This window comes from Daucus carota, chromosome 7, assembly GCF_001625215.2.
Source record: "Daucus carota subsp. sativus chromosome 7, DH1 v3.0, whole genome shotgun sequence".
NCBI lineage: Eukaryota > Viridiplantae > Streptophyta > Magnoliopsida > Apiales > Apiaceae > Daucus > Daucus carota.
The window spans coordinates 23,622,508-23,639,810 of NC_030387.2; positions in this window are offsets into that span (position 1 = coordinate 23,622,508).

Here is a 17,303-nt window from a genome sequence, read left to right on the forward strand (position 1 = left end):
AAGCTAATGAGACGCTACACGATGTAGCGTCTAAAATTGGGATAACCTAACAGAACGCTAGACAATGTAGCGTTACACAATATAACGTTACTATATGATATTTGGAGATCTTGATAATTAAGGCATTAATGATGAATATAGTGAAAGTCAGGATCAGTGGCGGAGGGAGTAAGAGGCCAGAATAGGTTTGGGCCCTCCCTGAAATTGGGCCAAAAGCCAGTTTTTTTTTTAATTAAGACCGATCAGCCCACAACATACTTTGAGTCTTTGACCTAACACACGTTATCCAGGTCTCTAGTAAGGAGCAGTAGTAACAGAAAGAAAACAAAGGTTGAGAGAGACACTGATGTTGTGTTTGGTTGGGATGAGTGGAATGAGTATAAAAAAATAAATAATAATAAAGTGTATGAGAGAGGATTTTGAAAAAATGAGTGAGGGCAAATTTTGTATGATAAAATTTGAGTATAAAATAGGTATAATAAAGAATGGAGCATACTTTCACAAAATGGAGGGTTTGAGCTCTAGTCAAGGGTGATAAGAATGAAATGGTGGAAGGAATGAAGTTATTATACATTTAAATAAATTATAGTTCAAATCTCATTTCATATCCTCCATTTTCATTCACTCCAACCAAACACAACATGAGAGCATGTAATTGTAATTATATTATTTTTTTATTATTTGTTTTTTTTGAACTTTTCTAATTGTAGTTGAGAAAAAAAAAATTATAGTGTATTTTGGCCCTCCCTCATATTTTTTTTCTGCCTCCGCCACTGGTCAGGACCACACCCTTATTTTCTCCACCCCTCCTCTTCCTTCTCTTTTCATAATTTCTACTTATTATATCTAGTATTCCTCTTTTCATAATTTCTTCCGATAATCTTTCTCCTCTTCGTTTCTTAATTTCTAATCTTTCATCGATATATTCAAGAAAGGAACTTATTAACAAAAGATAAGAAATTATTAAACTATTTTTATTAATATTAGTTAAATTTTGTGTTATACCATTTTCTATATCTTACATTTGTATGTTGGCCCTATACTTTAATTTAACCTATTCAAATAAGTACGAAATATAAAAATTAATATGTTTAATTAATTATGTGAATTTATTATATTAATTAATATAATAATAATAATTATTATAAATTTGATATATTATGGTAATGTAAATAAGAAAACATATATAATATATGAATAGACATCGTTAATATAATTATTTAAAATTATTTATATTCCACAAAATCAATATACTTATATAAAGGAGAAGCGAGGGGCGTGTAGGTGGCGCCTCTCACATCGCTCCGTTTTATTTTTCTAATTTTCTGGAATTTGTAGATGAAAAATATCAAAAATTAGAACTACCTTTTTTAGTTTCGGGTATATTAGAAGCAAGTTTCAGAATCTGATTTTGTTTCAGATTATTTATGGAATATAGTAGCTTGAAAGTTTTAATCTGATTTTGTTTCAGTACCTTTTTTAGTTTCGGGTATATTAGAAGCAAATTTCAGAATCTGATTTTGTTTCAGATTATTTATGGAATATAGTAGCTTGAAAGTTTTAATCTGATTTTGTTTCAAATTATTCAATTATGGAAAAGACAGATTATTTATGGAATATAGTAGCTTGAAAATTTTAATCTGATTTTGTTCATATTATTTAATTATGGGAAAGAGTAGCAAACAAGTCTCTCTCCACCTATAAATACCCGTATAGATCGTAGGATTTTGGATCATCTAAACACAACCTCCTCTCTCAATACCACAAACCTACCTGATAGTTCTCTTACTCGATTTTTAAAAGTGAAGCGAGGGGCGTGTAGGTGGCGCCTCTCACATCGCTCCGTTCTATTTTTTAATTTTCTGAAATTTTTGGATGAAAATTATCAAAAATTAGAAATACCTTTCTCTTGCTCGATTTCTAATTCGGAGGTGTCGTTCTTCTGCAACGATAAGTGAAGGCTGTTAGCCTGTTACAGTAAAGGTTGTTGCAAGCAAATGTAGTTATAGACCGTTATATTGGAGTCGACAAATCCAAACATAGTAAAAGAATATACTCTTGACATGATATTCATGGTTGATGTCAATAAATTAACTATTAATGATGTATGTTTGTTGGTTATTCTTTTATAATATTTGTTTTGTTTATCGGACATGTTTGTTGTTGTTATTTTTATATTATTTACTTTGTATATATGAAAAAATTATTCATACATTATCTGTTTGCTCCGTTCAAGCAACTTTTAAGAGGGTAGTTATATTTAAGTTAAATGTTTTTGTGCACAATCAATCTAAAAAAATTGGAGGAAAGTGACAATGTAAGAACATGATTACTTTTCCAAAAAAAAAAACAAATAAAATTAAGATTCGTCATGCTTTAAATTGATAATTACGTGTATAAATTTATTTTCATTTTTTCACCATGAATTATAGTCCAATTTTACAATTTTATATATTAGTATTTGTATCACATCAAGATTTTTATAATATAAATTTATTTTATCCTACAAATATTAACTTGAAACATTAATATACTTTTTATAGACAGACACAAAATTATTTTATTCTACAAATATTAATATTGGATCATTAATATAATTTTTATAGGCCGCCGCAACGCGCGGATTCTCAACTAGTATAATAAATAAATTACAAACCGATATCCCCAAATAAGAGTGTAACGGTCAGGAAAAAACTGTACAAACTAATAATGTGCTATCAATTAATTTTATCACGTTTAAAGTATGAGGCGAAGGAAATTGGCGAATCGAAGAGGGAGGAGGCATCAGTTGCGGCAAGGTGATCAACTTTGCTTGTAGGCTGGCCTTGTTTTGTTGGTCAATAGCTAGCTTTCTTCAGGATTACGCGGAATGTTAATTAGAACTTTCCAAAGTTGATGGAATATATATCTCACCAAACCAACTCGTCATCCATTGCATAGTAGCTTAATTATTCATGTTGCTACCGGTTATTCAACCGGGATCAGCAACAATCGGAAAATATTTTAATTCCTTAGATTAACATCAGAAGACAATTAAAACTATCTTAAAAATAAACAAATTATGAATCTTGAAAATAAGCTGAGCCGTGAGATCTAATTAATCCCAAATTCGTTAATGGCTTATTTGGTAATTTGAATTGAATTTGATCAAATGATCGAAATGTTTAGATATATAAAAAGGTTTGGATTTATAGATTTCATTTGAATTTCAGGATATACATACATATATAAGTATGAAATCGAAAATTCAAAACGATACTTCAAATCATATCATTTTAAATTCAAAATTTGAAATGGAATACATATTAATTTGGTGTAATTGTTGTGGATTTAAGTTATAAATGATCAAATTGCACTTTAAAAGGACGAATGTATGTTTTCCACTAGATTAATTGATGAAGACCGCCCATTTGATCATTTTTTGATGACCCGCAAGACCGTAGGCTTTTGGCCTAAAGCTTATGCTCCCTTGAAGCCCGCAAGACCGTAGGCTTTTGGCCTAAAGCTTATGCTCCCTTCAAGCCCGCAAGACCGTAGGCTTTCAAGCGAAATCCACCCCCTACAGACACCGAACAACCGTAGGCTACACCGAAGCAGGTGATCCAGCTACTTGTAAGCATCCTGCTTATTGATCCTAAACAGCTGGACACGTGGCGGCAACCCCAGCACCCTGTCACCCCTAAAAGTATGGATTGATCTCCACGTGTACTAGATAGCTTCTCCCACTCATCCCCCTAGATGGTAGACTAGCCAACACACCCTCCAAGCTGCCACCTCCTCCAGTATAAATAGAAAGATGCGCACACTGAAAAAGGTTAAGTACCATACACGAAAAACAGAAAACACCACCATGAAGGCTACGGACCAAAATTAACGTCCCTACGGCCATCAGTTGGCGCCGCCGCCGGGGGCCGTTTGCTTCACTTACCACCGCACCACAACGACCTATTCTTGTCTTTTACGAAAGATAATAATAACCAAGACTTCTAAGAAAAACTGTCGTAATGGATAGTAGAACAGACAGTTCCTCTTCGTCTCATTCATCTTTTACCTCCTCTTATCCTTCGTGGGATCACAGCCAACTTTCTCATTTGTATGCCCAACAACAGCAGATGCAAGACCAAGTGGACCGGCTCGCTGCCCAGTTCGCAGGCAATCATTACGATGATTTCCCACCACCAATTTATCCCGACGAATCTCACGACTCTTATTACTCCCGACTTCCCCCCTACTATTCCCCCTACCATGAAGAACCTCCTACGCCAGACAGACATTCCCGTCAGAGTTCTAACTCAAGCCAAGAAAGACTCAGGCGAGAAATTTCGCGTTCCCCGAGCTCCCATGGCTCAGCGCGCTCCAGGGGCGCAAACAGAAGAAGGTCGTACCAAAGAGAACCTGAACCTGAGAGGAGGGGAGCCCCTGCGATCAGACCTCGATCTCGGTCTCCTGGCCGTTGGAGATATGCTCCCCCCCCAAGGTCATGAGCCCTACAATCCCGAAAGGCCTATCATTGTCCCAGAAGATATAGCCGCCCGAATAGCCCGGCTAGAAGGGGCACTGGCTGCCCCTACAGCGGCCCCCATAGGAAGTGTCTCTCCATTCTCCGAAACTTTGGAAATCAAGCCGGTGAATCCCGGAGTTAAAATCACAGGACTGGAGTCCTATGATGGTACCTCTGATCCCAATGATCACTTGAGTTATTATGAAAATTTGATGGTTTGTCATAGGTATAACGACATCACATGTTGTCGGTTGTTTGTTTCCACCTTTAAATCTTATGCCCGAACGTGGTTCTCATGCCTACCGCCACGAAGTATCCATTCGTGGAACGAGTTTAAGACTGTTTTCTTAGCAAAGTTCCGAATCAATGTTCCCCAGGCGGTCCATACAATATCTTTAGAAAACGTGAAACAGACACGTGGGGAAACCCTACGCAGCTATATCGACAGGTTTAAGGCAGCCGCCTCCAAAGTTCGGGACTTGCGCCCTGCATTAGCCGTAGACTCGTTCATCCGAAACATGAGCTATGAAGAGTGTAAGGAATGTTGCAAGGAGCTGTGCAACCGAGAGCCGGCGGACCTATATGAAGCTTACAGCATTGCCTCCTCTTATATCGCCACTGACGAGAGAATCCGAGCTTACTATCCCAGATCCCGTGGCGAAGCTTCTGGATCCAGTCAGAAGGCCATGTTGGTAGACGATATGGAAGATTTTCGGAAGAAGAACCAAGGGAATTTCCCTCAAGACCGTAGGACGACCCTGCGGCCTACCCGAGAAGAGCCCAACTTTACGCCCTTGATCAAAAGCCCTTCGGCCATTCTGGAGGAAATTCGAAGAAGGGACTTCTTCCGAACCCCCCCTGCCATGAGAACCCCGGCAGAAAAAAGGGATCAGAATAGGTTCTGCCAGTACCATGCCAGTGTAGGCCACCACACCGATCAGTGCCTGTCTTTGAAATATTTTCTAGAATCCTTGGTCAAAAAGAATTTGTTGGGGGATTACTTGCAACACCCGCGAATTGAAGCGCCTACGCCTACTCCTCACTTGGCGTTGAATGCCCCCCCACGGCACGTGGTGGACATGATAGTAGGAGGGGACTCTCCCCCCGGGAGCATGATGCAGGTGCTACATTTAAGCCAAGAGGCTCCGGCCTATCGGTTTCCTAACGCTATCGTCTCCTTCTCTGATAAAGATTATCCCGAAAGTAGAGAACAACACACTGGACCCCTTACGGTACAGTTAGATATCTCCGGACAAGACGTCAGAAAAGTACTTGTGGATAATGGCTCATCCGCAGACATCATTTTTAGACATACCTTACGAAGAATGATTCTAGGAGGCCAAGTCGAGGAAAGGAGTGTTGAAGACTTCAGAGGCCCCCTATATGGCTTCGGTAACAACGCTGTACCCATTCAAGGGACCATTGACCTCCCCACCACCTTCGGGACGTGCCCCAAAGAGGTAACCGCCCTTGTCAAGTACCACATCGTGGACATTGCTTCTTCTTATAATGTGATCATCGGTCGTCCTACTTTGTTTTACCTTGGGGCAATTATCTCTACCCCCCATATGAAAGTCAAGTTCCCTACGGCAAATGGTTCCGGAGAATTGGTCTCAGATCATTGGGCCTCAAGATCCTGCTACGCAGCCTCTATAAGCCTGGCCCAAACTAACCCTAAGAAAAGAAAGAATTATGATGAAGTGAAAGATGACCCCAGTTCGGGGGGCAACCCTAAAATCCTTCGGGCCGAAGCCGAAGGAGTTATGGCAATCGACGATTTCCCGGATGACCATCTTGGAGCCAGCGACTCCCATAAATGGAGCAAGATGGCTCGAGCCCTCCCAGGAGAGCCTACCGAACCCATTCAATTAACAGAGGGAGATCCTTCCCGAGTAATTTGTATCGGCTCCCTTTTGGAAGAGCCCCTAAGATCTGAGGTTATAAAACTCTTGAGGAGTTACGAAGATGTGTTTGCTTGGGTCCCCGAGGATATGCCTGGATTGGATGAAGAAGTCGCTCTCCATTATCTGCACATCCGACCGGAGTGCAAGCCCGTTATCCAAAAGAGAAGGAATTTTGCTCCCGAAAGACAGGAAGCCGTTGAGGCTGAAGTTGCTAAGTTATTGAAAGCTCGATTCATCTATGAAATACAATTTCCCGAATGGATAGCCAACGTAGTCTTGGTGAAGAAGTCCACAGGAAAATGGAGAATGTGTATTGATTACACAGACCTTAACAAAGCAACCCCCAAAGACCACTACCCCCTACCAATGATAGACCAACTCATAGACGCAACGGCCGGATGTACTTTGTTCAGTTTTCTAGACGCATTTTCCGGGTATAATCAGATAAAATTAGCCGAGAAGGATCAGCCGAAGACTTCTTTCATCACACATCGAGCTGTGTATGCTTACCGAGTGGTTCCAATGGGATTGATGAATGCCGGTGCCACTTACCAAAGGACGATGAATAAAATATTCGCTCCCCAAATAGGAAGAAACTTGGAAGTATACGTAGACGACGTGATCATAAAATCCAAGAAAAAAGAAGATCATTTGAATGATTTGAAAGAAACGTTGGAGAACCTAAGAACTTCCAAGTTAAAGTTAAATCCTTTAAAATGCACCTTCGGAGTAGCCAGTGGCAAGTTCCTGGGGCACTTTGTTAGCCACAGAGGGGTTGAAGTCAATCCCGACAAAGCCAAAGCTATTTTGAACATGGCTCCCCCTACCACTACCAAGCAAATCCAGTCCCTGAATGGCCGGCTTACGTCTCTTCGACGCTTCATTTCGAAATTAGCAGAAAAGAGTCTTCCATTCTTTGGGGCCTTGAAGGGTGTAAGTAAGAATGGAGTCGTCAACTGGACACCTGAATGCCAAGAAGCCTTTGAATCGCTGAAATCCTATTTAGTCTCCCCTCCAGTTTTGACTCAACCCGTCGCAGGGGAACCTCTTCTCCTGTATCTAGCCGTAGCCAATGAGGCAGTTAGTGCTTGTTTATTAAGGGAAGATCAAGGAAAACAGCTTCCGGTATACTATGTGAGTCATGTATTGAGAGGTCCAGAAGTCCGATATTCTGCTACAGAAAAAATTGCTTAGTCTCTACTACTAACCAGCCGCAAGCTCCGACCTTATTTTCAGAGCCATGATATCCAAGTGCTCACTAATTATCCCCTTCGGGCAGTTTTGAGAAAACCCGACCTCTCAGGCCGAATGACCAAGTGGGCGATTGAGCTTAGTCAATTCAACATCCAGTTTCGCCCCCGAACAGCCATCAAAGGACAGGCCCTGGCAGATTTCTTAACAGAATGCTACACCTCCGAGGGTCAAATAGATCCAGACGATGACTCCCCGATCCTTCAAGACATCCCCTTGCGATGGACCCTGTTCGTAGATGGCTCGTCCACTTCAGAAAATAGTGGGGTTGGGGTAGTCCTCACAAGCCCCGAAGGCTTCCAAGTGCGACAGTCTATCAGTTTCACATTCAAAACCACAAGTAACTGCGCAAAATACGAAGCCCTGTTGGCGGGACTGAAATTGGCTCAAGCCCTTCAAGTAGTCCATCTAAAAGCATACAGCGATTCTCAACTGATTGTGAACCAAGTCTTAGGTAACTTCTCTGCCAAAGTGCCTCTCCTTGCTGGATACTTAGAGGAAGTTCGCGGGAAGTTACTAAAATTCAAGATAGCCTCTTTAGAAGGGATACCAAGGAACGAGAACCTTGCGGCAGACTCCTTAGCCAAAATGGCTACAGGGACCGAGACCCCTCTTGACACGGCAGTCTACCGAAATACATTAACCGCACCTTCAGTGCAGCTTCCTTCGGGGGAACTCGACTCTCTCCTCATAACCAGTCATGAACCTAACTGGATGACTCCATTGCGTCTCTACCTCCTTTCGGACATCGCTCCGGAAGATCGGAGTGCGGCACGATCGCTTAGAACCAAAGCAGCCCACTACACCCTCGTTGATGGAGAGTTGTACCGAAGATCTTTCACATCCCCACTCCTTAAGTGCGTAGATATTCCGGAAGCCGAATACTGCATGCTGGAGATCCATGAAGGGATTTGTGGCAGTCACTCTTCTGGAGAGGCCTTGGCACATAAAGTTTAACGATACGGTTATTATTGGCCTACTTTGCGGCAGGACTGCCTCGAATACGCAAAAAGATGTCTCAAATGTCAACTCTATTCTCCGATACCAAGGCAGCCTCCGGTCCTGCCTTCCTCCATATTGTCCCCGATCCCCTTTGACACCTGGGGCATCGATATCATGGGGCCCTTTCCGAAGGCCCGAGGGTCCCTTAGGTTCATTATAGTAGCAGTGGATTATATGACTAAGTGGGTGGAAGCCAAGGCAGTGGCTCATATCACAGCCCCCGTCTGTCAGAAGTTTTTCCATGACATGATTTTGACTCGGTTCGGGATCCCCAGGGTTCTCATCTTCGACAACGGGAAGCAGTTCACAAATGCCGGGTTCGAGGAATATCTCACCTCTTATAACATACAGCATAAAAAATCCTCTGTGGCTTACCCCCAATCTAACGGACAAGTCGAGGTGACCAATCGTAGTCTCTTGAGGAGTCTGAAGAAGAATTTGGAAGACAGCAAAAATCTATGGGCAGAAGAACTACAAAACATACTCTGGGCGTACAGAACTGATACTAGAAAACCCACCGGCGAAAGCCCTTTCCGACTCACCTATGGGACTGAAGCATTAATCCCGGTGGAATTGGGGGAACCCTCCCTACGAGTACAATCCTACGAATCGAAATTTAATGAGACAGGCCTTCGGGCCAACCTAGACCTCTTAGAAGAGACCAGAGAAAACGCAGTCATCCGGATGGCTCAATATAAACAGAAAACAGCCAAGTACTTTGGAAAAATTAACCCAAGGAGTTTTAAACCGGGGGACCAAGTACTTCAATCCTCGGCCGCATCTGACCCAACTCACAATAGGAAGCTTGACCCATCCTGGGAAGGCCCCTACCTAGTGCATCACAGCGCTCGACCTGGTTCCTACCATTTAACGCATCTTGATGGCGCGCCCATACCTAATACCTGGCATGCTATCCACCTCAAGCGCTTCTTTCCCTAAAGCTCCCCTCTCAGTGACGACCACTTCTTAAGACAACTTCGAGATGGCTTTGCTTTTCTTTCAGAGCTTGTAAACATGTTAGCTGGCTCTTATGTTTATGAAACCTTTTATTTTCCTATAAATCTTTTCTTTCGTAAAACAAACTATCATCCTACGCCAACATAAGTAGCCCAAGGGCTACGGCTACGGACAAACTATCATCCTACGCCAACATAAGTAGCCCAAGGGCTACGGCTACGGACAAACTATCATCCTACGCCAACATAAGTAGCCCAAGGGCTACGGCTACGGATAAACTATCATCCTACACCAACATAAGTAGCCCAAGGGCTACGGCTACGGACAAACTATCATCCTACGCCAACATAAGTAGCCCAAGGGCTACGGCTACGGGTTACCCTTCGCAACTGACTATTGCAATTTATGGATTATTGAAACAGAACCTCCGCTCCCCCCGACCGTATTTTAATATACTAATAAAAGATACGAGAAATTCCTAGTTCAAGATACACATCTTACTAAATATGACTAAAACCTGAACATAATTAGAGAGTTAAAACACTTTCCTACCATTGTCTATATGAGTCGAAACCAGCAAGTCACAAACAAACCAGGGGCAATCAGAAAATTCCACAAACAAACCCATTCATGAGTAATATAATGCGATTATCCAAGAAAAATTATTTATATCAAACTACCGGGGCAATACATTCAACCCCGTAGGAAATTATCGCGCACCAAATAAAAATTCTTGTTCAGAACCATGCATAAATAAGTCTTAAAAAAGAAACACATCAAATAATTAGGCCAACTCAGGGTACATGTCTAAGTCCCTTCGGATACTGTCATTTTCCTCCCAAGCCTGATGAACGGCCTCCTCCAGCTCCTCGAAACGCACCTCCAGATCTACAAGATGCTCGCGCTGCTTGCGGATTATTTCCTTTTTTATAGCCAGCTTCTCCACTAAATCCTTACATAGCAGCTCTTTGACAATCTTCAACACGCTTTCAAGAGTCTCCGACACCAACTGGGACACTATGGCTTCGGCTTCGGCCCTGTCTGGATGCTTCGCCACCGACTTCTTGTTGTTGTCTGATGAACTAGCCATAAGATCTGGAAAGGAAGAAAAGAGAAACTAAGATTTAGAATATGATTGTCGTGATACCTTCTAATATTTCATTTTAACAACATTGATTTCTAAACTAAACGAACGATACCCGAATAGCTACTCATGAGGTCCCCCCAAATCCAAAAACCCATACTGGGACGATGATCATCCATACTGGAACACATTGTCAAAGGACAGATAAAACTTGGGACATTTGTGCAAATAATTTTAAATAAGATAAGTAAACCTATGAGTGTGCAAAACTCGGTCGTTTACAGACATGTGAAACCAAGACAAATTAAGCGTAACCATAACGAATAAAATTGACTATACATAATGCGAAAGGCACATGCAAAAAGTTTGAAACTATTATTGAGACATGAAAGGGATAACATACCTGATCAAAGAATGAAGACTAATGGAGATTTGAGAGAGAAGGGATGAGAAGAAGAGAAAAGAACTCGTTAGTCTTCTCCTATTTATAACAGTTTTTTCATTTGGATAACTAAGTCAAAATTACACTTTCCCGAGCCTGGTCTTTCCAAATTCCCAACACCTGGGAAACAGCCACATTTAATAAGGTCTATTAATGCACATCAAAAGACAAGAAACCGAAGACTTTTGACTAGCCTACACCATCTTTCCAGAAAAACGAGGTAAACCCGAAAAGAAAAGATCGCTGAAAACAACTTAATACACATAAACAATTGTCCCACAAATGTCTTAGGCAAAATTACACTTAGAATCACACCGAATAAACAACTTCGGCCTTAAAAAGTTTAAGTTCAGCAAAATGAGTCAACAAAAGAAACGAAATTAGAACAGCTTCAGGTCTCCTATTCTCGGTCATGCTCCACCCTCTGGATTGACCTGATTAGCAGCATCTACGGGGTTCCCTCTGTCGCCGAAAGCGCCCACGGCCCCAACGTTAGCCGCAGGGTCTTCTCCTCCGGCCACTGGGTTCCCCCCGATAAGCTCCGCTTCAGGGTTCGCAACCGGACCTCCACCGCCTACGGGGTTTTCGGCTTCGGGGTTCTCAAGACCCTCCAAGCCTATCACACCTTCAGGATTCTGCTGCGCTCCAAAGTTAACGACGACCCCTTCTATCTCCACTTGCTCTATCTCTATATTCTCCTCTCCTAGATCCTCGTTCTGAGGATTAGCCGGAGGTTCTCCTAAGAAAGTCGCTTGGAACCTCTCCACTGAATGGAGTTCCAAATCAACCATGTTTCCAACCCCCACGAAATTTAGACAATCCTGGTAGCCTTCGGCATGGAAAGAACCTGCGGCCGCAGCCACTTCATCTTTAAACTCCTGAGATTCTTTATACTTATCAACACTATCCTGATAAGTGATGACCGCATCCCTCTCCACTGTCTCTAGAGCTTCATTGGCCTTCTCAAGCTCCTCGGCCTTTTTTGCAAGCTCTTCATCTTTTGCCACCATCAAGCCCTTGATCCTATCCAGTTCCAAGCGCATACTTTCAGCGATCCCCTGCTCCACCTCAATATCTTCTTTTGCCTTAGACAAGTCGAGATCGCGTTGTCGCAGGGCTTCTTTCCCCTTCTTGACTTCTTCCTGCAACCTTTCCACCTCCTTCCTAATCTCAGCCAGTCCCTTCGAAACCTTCTCCTTCTCAGCTCGCTCTTTGTCACGATCCAAGCGGTCAGTCTTGGCCTGACGAATATTCCACCCCATTCTTTCGATTAACCTCATCACCCTGGTCCCCAACTGGAAAAACAACAAGGACAAACATTACAAAACAGACTTAATTGGCGAAATATGTCGATAAAATGAATTCGTCCTTACCTGACCAAGAGCTTCTCGAGTAGCTTCCATTAATCTATCATCGTCCTCCGCCGCCATCACCTCCCTATCGGGAGACAGAGTAAAAATGTTCAGAGCCTCCAACGGAGCTGCCCCCTTTGAAGGGCTCCCTAGCCAACCTCTTCCGGCTTGAAACTGAGTAAGAGCATATCCTACGGCACCAGCAGCCGAAGGAATGAGGCCCTGAGGGGCCAACCCTGAACCGGAAGAAACGAAACCCCCTATCTCTGTGGGGATCCCTCTCGCCCTCACTATCTCCTCCGGAATCACATCCTCCTTTTCCCCAAACAGATTTCCGGTCTCTCTTTCCGAAGATACTTCCACCATCTTAGCCTTCCTTTTGGCCTTATCCTCTCCCGAAACCTCTTTAGTCCTCTTCGGGACCCGATGGGCTGACACCACTTCCAAATGGGCAGAGCCTTCGGCTCCCCCTCCTTTTACTGAACTTAATGAAGCCGAGGCAGTCCCTCCAGCCTCAGTGTCACCCTTCTTCTTAGAGATAGCCCGAGATCTGGCCAGCTGCAAGGCCCTAAATTTGTCGATACCCGACATAGGAAGATCCTTCAATAACACTGCAAAAAGAGAGAAAATATAAGTAAGCTTTCCCCCTTACATCGAAAAATGAATAATTAACACAACAACGAATACAACAATGAAGACAACATAGATACACCCAGTCTAAGACGACCCTTACAATTATGATTATATAGAAAGGTGGTATTCCTGAAATGAGCTTCATTCCACAACCCTTTTAACTCCTTCCCCACAAATCACTGAGCACTCGCCACTTCATGCTCTCCTATTTCCTCACGCCTCTTCACAGCGACCGTGGCCCCGACCCCATCGGGCTTCCGATACCACGGCAGATATCCTAAATCACCTCCTCAGAACATTAAAAACTCAGGATGCCATCCTTTATTACTTGAAGGGCCTTCCACCAAAACGCCCCCGAAAGGCCTCCCTCTCCAGTGCAACTCAAACAGAGGTTCAAGCCCCCTTGAGGCTTGTAACTGATGAAGAGCCCAGAACAACTTCAATGTAGGCTCTAAACCTAAATCTGTACAGCGAGCTATGAAGGCGCAGATCTTTCTAATAGAATTTGGCCCCAACTGTCCTAAGCCTAATCTCATTTCGGTGAGTAAAGTGTGCATAAATCGATGCATAGGCAGCCTAAGACCCGCACGAAAGTGCTCCAACGGAATCCCAACCCACAAATCGTCCCCTATGTGATACACCATTTCTCCTTCTCTAGGCATCCTTATCTCATACTCTTCTGGAATTTGAAAAGCTTGTCTTACTGCATCCAAGTTCTCTGGCTTAAACGAACAAGGCATATTGATATACTCTAGCTCCTTTAACTGACTGCTTAAAATGGCATCAGATATAACGGCCCCCTCCGACCTATGAAAACATGTCTCACCATAGGTTCTGAAATAGTCGTCCCTGCGGACGTCCAGAGGCGTCATCACAAATTTTCCGGGGGTGTCCAACCACCCTTTAGCCGTCCCTAAACAACTACGAGTTGGAATTGTTAACTCTTTCTTTCTCTGCGGCTCGCCACGTCGTACCCCTACGCCCTTCCCACCTTTTTTGATACCACTACTCCCCTGAATCCCCTTTCCTTTCGCCTCTCCTCTGACCTTACCAGGTTTTTTGCCCTTCGGATCGACCTTTTGGACAACCGGAGCCTTCTTCCTAGCCATCCTCACAGATAACAACACGTTCGAATCCCCTTTAGAGGCCGAACCCTCTTTCCCAGAACCCCTTACAGGTGAAGTTACTTTCCTGGAAGTAAATACCCCCTCCTCACTTCCTTCACCCCCCTCACTAGAACTACTCTCAGAGCCTGGAGAATCAGACAAAAACTGATTCTGAGAATCTGAAAAACTCTCATCTTCTCTCGACCCGCCTTGAACCCTCCGTTTACCCATCTCTGTCAAACAATAATAAAGGGTAATTAGTACTAAGACGCCCTTCACCCCCCTCAAAGAAAAAATATATATATATGTAAGAACAAAAAGCAAGTAAAGTCTCCAAATGCACACTCTCTACACAAACCCTTATGAAGTCTCTGCAACTTTTTAATCCCCTCCTCCGAACCCCAGCGACCCCAAAATCCCCAAAAGGCCTCTCTCTCCCTGAACCCTCCTTAAACCAAGCACACTCTCAACAGCATCCGACTACACACCCCGAACTCCATTTCCCCAAACAACAAGTAATAGCCATAGTAGATTTCGAACAACAACAATAATCCTCCAAACGAAAAATATCAGGAAAACCAGACTACCATAATACGCCAACAGGTTGAAAAAAAAAATAATAGAACCATGAAATTCATCTCCACAGATTATTATGACAAAAGAAAATAAAGGAATTTACCTGATTAGAAAATGGCGATTGTAAAAGACGGCAGATAGAATCCCTCTTTGTTTATCTTCCAACTAGAAACGCAGTTGAAGAAGAGAAGTAGAGAAACAAAACGCATATGCACGCCTATATATGTTAAACATACTCAAAGCCTAAATAATAGGCACGTCTTTTTAAAACTCTTCCCTAATCATAACTGCTAGTGGGACCCCCCACTACTCCAAGGGAAAACCGCCGTTTCCACTCCCCGATTTAAATTCAAAGCTGCCCCCAAAGAGTTGAAACCGCTTAAGTTTGCACATATTTCGGATGTCTTCAAGCCCCTAAAGAGGCGTTTCCACATCCGAGGGGCATCTGATGGCCCGCAAGACCGTAGGCTTTTGGCCTAAAGCTTATGCTCCCTTGAAGCCCGCAAGACCGTAGGCTTTTGGCCTAAAGCTTATGCTCCCTTGAAGCCCGCAAGACCGTAGGCTTTCAAGCGAAATCCACCCCCTACAGACCCCGAACAACCGTAGGCTACACCGAAGCAGGTGATCCAGCTACTTGTAAGCATCCTGCTTATTGATCCTAACCAGCTGGACACGTGGCGGCAACCCCAGCACCCTGTCACCCCTAAAAGTCTGGATTGATCTCCACGTGTATTAGATAGCTTCTTCCACTCATCCCCCTAGATGGTAGACTAGCCAACACACCCTCCAAGCTGCCACCTCCTCCAGTATAAATAGAAAGATGCGCACACTGAAAAAGGTTAAGTACCATACACGAAAAACAGAAAACACCACCATGAAGACTACGGACCAAAATTAACGTCCCTACTGCCATCATTTTTCATCAAAGGCTAAGCTTCAAATTTTCGTGGTGAGAATTTTCGTGCCCATTGCTCAGGACTAAATATCAATCGCATCTTTAAACTAGTCAATTATATTGGTAAAAAAGATCGAGAAGGAATTCCACACACGAAATATTCATGATTTCCATGGAATTATCTGCGGGCGATATTGTTTAGTAGATTTAATTAACAAGTTTATAAACATTAAACAAAAGGTGGTCAGTTTTTTCATGTATGTGAAACCAAAGTCAAGTTGGGTAGCCAAAGTCATATAAAATTTAATTGATTCCCACCAAAACTCGTAGACTTGCAAAACCTCATATCCCCACAACTTGCATGTATTACTGGTATTCCTATTCCCTCCTCGTTATTATTCAATTTTTCATTTTGTCTCGAATATTCATGTCAGATAAATTTAAATATAAATATTTCGATATTTTTTTAGATAAAAATTATAAACTTTTAAAATATCATCGAGTCTCACATGTATATTCATATCCAGTTAAATTTCAAAATATTGCCAAATCCAACATGCATACTTATTTCAATTTGAACACTTTCGATCGAGTCCGAATAATGCTAAACGGTCTACCTCAACCTCAACCTCCGGTTCTTCCTACTGTATAATAAACCCACGCACGTAAAATCCTCGTAAAAAAACACAAACAACCTAGCTAGTCGTATATCTCTCTACCACTGTTTATATGTATATAGCTTAATGTCTTTGTCTTTGTCAATGGACAATGTCAATTCCTCATGCAAAAATATATAGGGCTGTTTAACGAACCGAGCTGTTCGCGAACAAGCTCGAGCTCGGCTCGTTAAGAGCTCGTTCGGCTCGGCTCGTTAAGTTAACGAGCTCGAGCTCGAACACAAAAAATTGTTCGTTAAGTAAACGAGCTCGAGCCGAGCTTTTAGTATGTTCGGCTCGAGCTCGGCTCGAGCTCGACTCGAGCTCGCTCAGCTCGAGCTCGGCTCGTTAAAGCTCGAAAAAATGTAATATTTTTGGGGTTTTTTTATAATTTATATATGTTATTAAACTCAGAATTCAACATATAATTTATATATATATATTTTAGTGATGTAACCAAAATTTCGGAAAATAATAATTTTATATGGTTTGCTATTTTAAGAGTCAAGTAGAAGGTTAACTAGTACCGCTAACTAGTGTTTAATCCTAAATTAGTGTTTCAATTTTTTAAAAAATATTTCTTACCGATCCAACCGTATGGATGTTAACATATATACATTTTAGTGATATAAACAAAGTTTCAAAAAAATTAAAATTATTTGGTTAGCTATTTTAAGAGTCAACTAGCGGTTTGTCTTTATTTTTTTTCTGGCTCGGCTCGACTCGACTCGACTCGGCTCGGCTTGTATTTGTTCGCGAACAAGCTCGTGTTCGGCTCGTTAGTTAACGAGCCGAGCTTGAACACAATTTTTGTTCGATAAAAAAGCTCGGCTCGGCTCGACTCGTCAGAAAAAAAATTAAAGCTCGGCTCGGTTCGGTCAAAACTCGGCTCGGCTCGGTTCGTGAACAGCCCTAAAAATATATACGAAAGATATGCGCAAAAG